This window comes from Marmota flaviventris, chromosome 3, assembly GCF_047511675.1.
Source record: "Marmota flaviventris isolate mMarFla1 chromosome 3, mMarFla1.hap1, whole genome shotgun sequence".
Classification (NCBI taxonomy): Eukaryota; Metazoa; Chordata; class Mammalia; order Rodentia; family Sciuridae; genus Marmota; species Marmota flaviventris.
In genome coordinates this window covers 133,508,581-133,516,605 of record NC_092500.1, presented here as the reverse complement: position 1 = coordinate 133,516,605, position 8,025 = coordinate 133,508,581, and the positions used below count along the sequence as shown (strand labels likewise).

General features: G+C 38.1%; 1 non-coding gene across 1 annotated transcript; it reads right to left on the bottom strand.

Annotated features, from left to right (window-relative positions):
* Positions 1–7,745: 7,745 nt before the first annotated feature.
* Positions 7,746–7,818, bottom strand: Trnav-cac (transfer RNA valine (anticodon CAC)). The gene has a single exon. It is a non-coding gene; the product is annotated as a tRNA-Val (tRNA).
* Between the last annotated feature and the right edge of the window lie 207 nt (positions 7,819–8,025).

Sequence of the window (8,025 nt, the reverse complement as noted above, 5' to 3'; positions counted from 1 at the left end):
ATCTTCTCTCCCACCTCTGTCCCTGAAGTACTATTTATTTGCACCGGGTGAACAAACATAACACCTCTCATTGGAGGGCCATCTCACTTGGATCACTTCATTAGTCTCAGTCACATCTCTTTATGGTTATCATAGCACTTAAAGTTGTTTGAAAATATTTGGCACATTGATTTATTTGCAAGTTTATTGTCTGTTTCTCTCACTCTAGTATTTAAGGTCCATGGGAGCCATGACCTTGCTTGCCTTGTGGATTTCTGTATTTTCAGTGCTCGGAACAGTGTTTGACATGTAGTGAGTACACGACAATTTCCTTTTATTGTTGAGGATAGAGAGTATAATGGATGTTGAATCAGAGAACTTGGGGAAATTGGGCATTTTATTGAATGATGCAGTAGGGAAATGTAGAGGACCTAGGAGCATTGTGGGTAGCTGGGGGTTAAGGAAAGAGGAGCATGAGGTGTGCAAAGAGGCTTGGGGAAATGGTTCTGAAGTGTGTTATATGGACCACTGAGGGTGGTGTCCCTAAAACCTGTTCAAGGAAGCTGTAAGGAGAAACTATTTTCATCATAATCGTAAGGTGTTAATTGCCTTTTCTGCTGTATTTATATTTTTACTAGTGGCATAAAAGTAAAAGAAGGTAAAACTGCCCTCGGCTTATCACGTATCCAGATAGTGGCACCAAACTGTCACCATATACTTATTGCAAAGCAAATGCTGTTTTCATTTAAGAATATCCTTGATAAATCAATAAAAAATTATTTATTAAATCTTAGTTTTCAAGTACATGTCCGCTTAATAATTTATGTGACCAGAAACACACAGAAAGCATTTCTGCTGAATATGAAGTGTAATGTTTTTCTTGAGGAAAAACCCTTGGCAATGCATTTTTAGCTAAACTAACCATTTATTTTTCACTAAAAAAAAAACACAAAAACACTGTTTTTATGTAGGGAATGAGAAAAAAATCTATAGTTATTAAAACAGATTTTTCACAGTACTGTATCAAAAGTGAATAAACTGAACTTTTTACCTCAAGTCAAACCTATCTATTACCAAAGATAAATTTGAAGTCAAGAGAAATAGAAACACAGTGCATTAGTAAGCTTTCTCTTACTGTAACAAATATCTGAGAGTGAAGGTTTATTTTAGTTCACAGTTTGGGAGGTTTTGGTCCATGTTAGTTGGCCCCCTTGCTTTTGGGGGTATGATATCATGGCGAGATATGATATCATGGCGAGAGCACGTGGTGGAGCAAGCTGCTCACTTCATGGCAGCCAGGAAGCAAAGGAGAAGGGGAGCAGCCAGGGTCCCCATATCCCCTTCCAGGACATACCGCCTATGACTGGAAGATTTCCAACTAAATCCCACCTCTTACATGTTTCACTCCCTACCAGTTGCACCTCAGGCTGGAGACAACCTTTAACACTTGGGTCTTTGGGGGATACTTATCTAAATCTTAGCATGCAGAAAACTGACATCCTCTTGACAGCTTCCTTAGAGAGATAATTCCGAAAAGATTGGTGGTGATATGAGTCAATGTGATTTTTAAATGTTGTATAATATCCCAAAATTTGGAATATCTGTTTGTTATGGTTTAGATATTAGATATTCCCCAAAGGCTCATGTGTGAGACAATGCAGTAAAGTTTAGAGGTGGAATGATTGAGTTATGAGATTCTTAACCTGATCAGTGTGTCAATCCACTGATAGGGATTAACTGGGTGGTAACTGTAGGCAGGTAGGATGTGACTGGAAGAGGTGGGTCACTGGTGGCATGCCTTGGGGGTATATATATATTTTGTCCATAAGTGAATTCTCTCTCTGCTTCCTGATTGTCATATTTTGAGGATCTTTCCTCTACAACACACTTCCACCATGATGTTCTGCCTCACATGGAGCCCTGAGGAATGGAGCTGGCTACTTATGCACTGAGATCTTTGGAATGGTGAGCCCCAAAATAAACCTTTCCTCCTCTAAAATTGTTCCTTTCAGATCTTTTGGTCACAGCAGTCAAAAAGCTGACTAAAACACTGTTTAACATTATGAACGGATAATTTCAAAAATTACAAAATCATGTGTGGATAAAATCTTTGAAATGCATTTCTGATAACAGAGCCTAAAAACTCCCAATGATAACTTTACAGATTCCAAATTGAATTAACTTTTTTTTTTTTTTTTTTTGGTACTGTGGACTGAACTCAGGGGCACTCGACCACTGAGTCACATCCCCAGCCCTATTTTGCATTTTTTTTTTAGAGACAGGGTCTCACTGAGTTGCTTAGTGCCTCACTTTTTGCTGATTTTGAACTTGTGATCCTCCACTCAAGTCTCAGCCTCCTGAGCTGCTGGGTGAATTAACTTTTAGGAAACTGGTACTCATTGAGTTTGTGTACATTATCAAACAATATGCACAATTATCTTTAAAAGCTATTAAAATATTCTTTCCAAACACAGAAATTGATTTTTTTCTTCATAAGCTTCAACTAAAACAAGATACTACAAAAGTCTGAATGTAGAGCAGTGTAGATATGAGAATCCAGCTGTTTTCTATTAAGCTAGACATTAAAGAGATCTGAAAACTATAAATAACATTGCTCTTCTCATTGAAGTTGTTTTGGAAAAAAGGTTATTTTTCATAAACTATGCTACTTATGTTAACATGTAATGCATTGCTGTTTCTTTTAAACAGATAGTTGAAGATTTCTCAGTATTGATTTATGATAGGTTCAATTCAGTAGTCCCCTCTTTTCCGTGGTTTTGCCTTCTAGGGTTTTCTATTGCCATGGTCAACCATGGTCCAACAATATTAAATGGAACACTGTAATAGAATTCTTGGAGAAGTGGTTTATAACATATTGCAAAGAAAAAAAAAAAAAAACTTTGTACCTAGGATTCACAGCTTGGGAAAAACTCAAATCTTTGTCATTTTCAAATATTGGAATAACCGAAGGCTAAATGGGACCTGAAGACTAAATAATTTGCCCAAGTTAGCATTCCATGGTAATCAGCTTGACAGACTCTTTGTTAAAATTTTTAGCCTATGTAGAATCATAATTACAAGGAATTTTCTTAAAAGCATTCTTATAAATTTATGGTTTAGGAGTTTGGCTAATGAGAACAAAATGTGTTTTTGCATATTAATTTTTTATATTTTTAATTATGATAATTTATCATGATATTGTAATTTTTCCTTCTGAAACATTTGAAATGGGAAATTAATTTTTAGTCTTTGTTTTATGTTTATATGGTAACATTAAACCTACCATAGGCATGTATGTACAGGAAAAAACAGAGACAGTATATACAGGGTTGGCACTCGCTCTGGTTTCAGGCACCCACTGGTGGTCTTGAAACATGTTCCATGTGAATAATGGGGGATGACTGTGTCATTAACCCACATAAAAAGGCTATTTGGAGTCTTCAATTTTTAAGAGAATAGTGAGTTCTAAGGTCACCATGTTTGAAGACTTCTTGTCTACATTAGGCCTAAGAGGATTCCAAAATGAATACAAAGCAAACGAGGCCTTTTCTTTTCACTTTCCTCCTCTCTTGAGGATAGGCCCACAATCATGAGGCAAAATAAAATATCAAACTGAGGAGAAAAGGTTGATATTTACTGTTACACCTTTGGGCCACAGGCCATTGACTCCCACTTTCTCCTTGAGGAGAAACCATTCGGTGAGGCCACATTAACCCATCCCCTTCTGATAGAAGAATGAGGTACCTTGTCCACAGTTCTGTTCAGCACTTCTCCTCAGACCAAAATGGATGATTATCACAAATGCCTATATCCAAAATACTTCCACCTACAATATCAGCACCACTGAGGTTAAATATGACTTGGTTTATTGGAGTTGTCCCAGTATCTACCTTGCTATGCTGCTTCCCTGGGCTGGGAAAAAAAATGGCGTCAGAAAAATAATTACCAAATTTCCTGCAAAACTCTATAAAGCAGCTAGGCCTCTCTTTAAACTTCTTGGAATCATTCCTCTTATAAGAAAAAGGGTTGTTGGTTTCTTTCTTTTCTCCCCCCTTCTGTTTTTGTTCTGGCATTCTTCTGGGAGTATGGAACTGATTACTAAATAGGGTCAAACAGCTTGAGCTGGGCTTCCTGTGTGAATGAGAGCCGTGCTCATTTCCAGCCTTTCGTTTGATATGTTATCTGTGGCGGCTGTGCCCGCCGTTGAAGTTTCAGATGGCTTCCTTCAATTTCCTGTACTGTGATAATGGTGGACGCGCGTGCGCATGTGCATGTGTGGGCAGAGGGGAGGACGTTTCTATGAGCATTGACTTGGATTCTGGTAAGGATTTTGAATGGAAAATGCACCAGTTAGCAAATTGAGGGTCCTTCAGTTGTCTACCACTAATTACCTGCATGATTTTTGATAAATTATTTAGTCTTTGGGTCCTTTTCTGCTTCCATTAAAAGGCTCCTTCCAGCTCTGAAGCTTTATAACTCTGGCTGCTACTCAAAGGTTCACTTTCCAATTCTCCAGACTTTGCTATTCTTTTTTTCTTTGTTTCTTCTGATTTTACTTTCCATTCGTTCTTTGTCTTCTTGCATTTGCCTTGGTTCAGCATAAGTTCTAGAAATGCTCCTTTTCCATCAGCTCTTACTATTTAGCTCCCATTATCTCTACAAAAATATTACAAATGGTCGACTTTATCAGGAAAGAAGGTCTAGAATGTGCTTGCTTCCTGTTTTGTTTGTGGGGTGGCCGGTTCTTGGAGATTGGATTTCAATGGGATCCTCCCTAGGTCACTGAGATGGCCCAGAGATGCTGGGCCTGGCAGCCACTTCTTTAGCTCTGATCTATTTTTTAAAAATTCAATTAACTTTAAATATACAGAAGAATGGCATATTTAATTCATCTGCTGTCATGTCTGACTATGAACATTTAAAGTGGAACCAGGACATGAAACTTTTTTTTGCAAACCCTTCAGCTGTCCCACACTGATCGGTTCCTTGAATCCTACACAAGTGGGTTTAGTGCCCTCTAGTGATGGGATGAGCTGACGTTTTGGGGTTGGATTCACACAAGGCTTGACAAAGAAAACCTGTCAGCTGTGAAGTACAAGCAGAGATTTAAACAAAATACTGGGAACATTTGCAGTAGATCACTTAGTATCCTGAAAGTTCAAATTTGTTATTAAACATGCAAATTTGTGTAAGTTACAGAATCCCTGGGACAATGCAAAATGAAGATTTATGGGTTCATGCACTTTAGATATGAGACATGTTTGGATTTTAACTTTTCAGTGAGATTTTTTGTTCTTAGTGTGGGATCTGAATGTTTTCTGATGATAATTCATGCTCCTGTGCAAAATATGGAAAAGTTACTTAGTTTTTAATCAACCTCAATTTCTCTCTGCTCATCTGCAAAAGATAATTTCTAAGAATTCTCCCAACTCTTTAAAATTTTCAGTCATTCCCAAATGCTACAGTTCTGTGATTTACTCTAGCAATCAAACATACTTCAGCCCTGGTGCATGCCTGTAATCCCAGCAGCTTAGGAGGCTGAGGCAGGAGGATCGCAAGTTCAAGGCCAGCATCAGCGATTTAGGGAGGTCCTAAGCAATTTAGTGAGACCCTGTCTCAAAATAAAAATGTGCCGGGGATATGACTTGGTGGTTAAACGCCTGTGGGTTAATCCCTTGTACCAAAACCAAAAAACAGCAACAAAAAAACTTCATCTATATGTTATATCCTCCCAGAGTTTAGAGTTAACAGCAAGTGTGGAAATGCCAGTTGTTGTCATGTATTGGGTCCTGCTATGTTGCTGATTTTGTTTTAGATAATTTATACACATTTAATTTTCTATTTAATATTTCTAAAATTCTGGTTTACAAAAATCTGCAAGATAAATATCATTCTGCTCATTATACAGATAAGGAATCCAGGGCTTACCACACACCTTGCCCTCCATGTTTGCAAACTTGTAAAGAAGATAAAAGAGAAAACAAACAAGACACAGACTGATGTCTTTAATTTAGGAGAACACCTTTTACAGTAAAGAGCATGGTGTAGTGTGTTACATTCTGACAACAGGAAATGGACAGTATTTAAGCTGTATTAGAGACGCTTCCTCTCTCTCTCGCACACACACCAAGAAAGCTGCTGACATAAGGCAATTGTTAGAGAGTTCATCCAAAAAAAATGTTTTCTCCTCAGGGAGCCAGAGAGAAGTGAACATTTTTAGAGCTCTATGGAGGTATCCTGGCCAGAGCTGCTTCTTTCATTCACCTCTTGCCTATGGGTTCAGTAATGAGGAGAAGGGCGGGGTGGCCCTCAAGGGTAACTGCCATTCCCAGATGCTAATGCAAGCCTGGCAGGTGGCAAGGGGCCATCAGCATCACTTTAGGTGCCTAGGCATGGCACAAGGGCATCACTTTGTTTTGGATGACTGATTTTTTGGGGGGGTTTTCCTTTCAAAGCTGCAAAGCCTTCTCCAAAGTATGATAATGCATTTTATATGGAAAACAAGTCTTCTGGGTCTAAAGTATGGGAAACACAGAACTGAATAAAGTTAAATGGATTTCTTTTTTTCCCAGCATAAGACTTCCCCAAAATTTTCCCCTGCTAATATGCACTTTGTATTTATTTTATATGTTAACCTTATTTTAATATGTAAATTAAATACTGTACAAGTCTAGGTCAAATAATTCAAAGAACCTCAGTAGCTGGAAATAAGACAGAAAACATAACCCTTCTCCTAGTGCTTGGAATCCTGTGGCTTAACTGATTTTAACAGATTTTTGTGCGTGCAAATTTCCAAAAATGCCTGAGTAGCATCAGCTTATTTACGTGGCATAGCACATTGCACATTAATTCTGGTGAATATTTTTAAAATGCGCTGCAGCTGTCAAACAGCAGCTTGAATCAGTTTTCTCTTTATAGAGTGGCAATGACCACAGTAGCTGCTGCCCCCTTGTGCTCTCTTGGAGGCGTGCTCCTGCCCTATTTAGCATGCCATCCTTTCTTTATCCACCTAGTTCTTAGGCCTTGGGCTTTGCTATAAATGTTTAGGGTTAGTGATCAACCCCTATTGACCTAACATCCAGATGGAATTTCCTATATCCTAGAAATCAGTTGTGAAATTTTAGGGTATGAATGTTGAAGAAGTATATTAAGAATTCCTGTTGCCCATATTTGTATAAATATGTCAAAATATACTGTCATGTGTATCTAAAAAGAACAAATAATAATAATAAAAAAAAGAATTCCATCACTGATAATTTTTGGGAACTCCTAGTGCCTGACTCATTCAATCTTATCATTTTAGTACCAACGTCTTTACTATGTGCTGGGCACTGTACTAACTGGATTCATCTTCATAGCAGCCTTATAAAGACAGGTGCATTTAACAGGTTTAATTTATAGATAAGGAATTGACAGTGGTTAAACAACCTTCATCTCTCCACAACCTCCAGATTTCTTAAAGCACCTCCCACTCTTTCCCTCAGTGGTCTTTAATCCTTCAGGAGATCTGTGTCTCAGAACTTGAGCGGATCCTGACACAGCCCTGCTGATCCAGAGCACTTCTTCCCTCCATACTTTATCTCTCTCTACTACCCTGGGGCCACTGCCCTAAGCATGACATACTGGAATAAGTGTCAAATTCTATAAGAAGTTATATTAAGATATAAAAAGAAGCAAAAAGCAACTGTTATGTAATAACTCTCACTTCAATGAAGAAAAGAAGGCTAGAAGGAAAGATGGTGATGAAATTGTTTGAGTTCTTTTTTTGGTGGTGCTGGGGATTGAACCCAAGGCCTTATGCATGTGAGGCAAGCACTCTACCAACTGAGCTACACCCCCAGCCCTATGTTAGAGTTCTGGGATAACTTTTTCTTTTTTCCCCTGTTTTCTTAATTTTCTGAAATATGGTTATATTAGTGAGAGAGAGAGTTACCTTTTTGATTAATTTCAAGATTCTTTCTCAAACCTCAGAGACATCTGACAACCCACACGGTCACTCTATATGAAGTAAGCTTTACGAGTTACCACTCATCAATTGCTTAATAA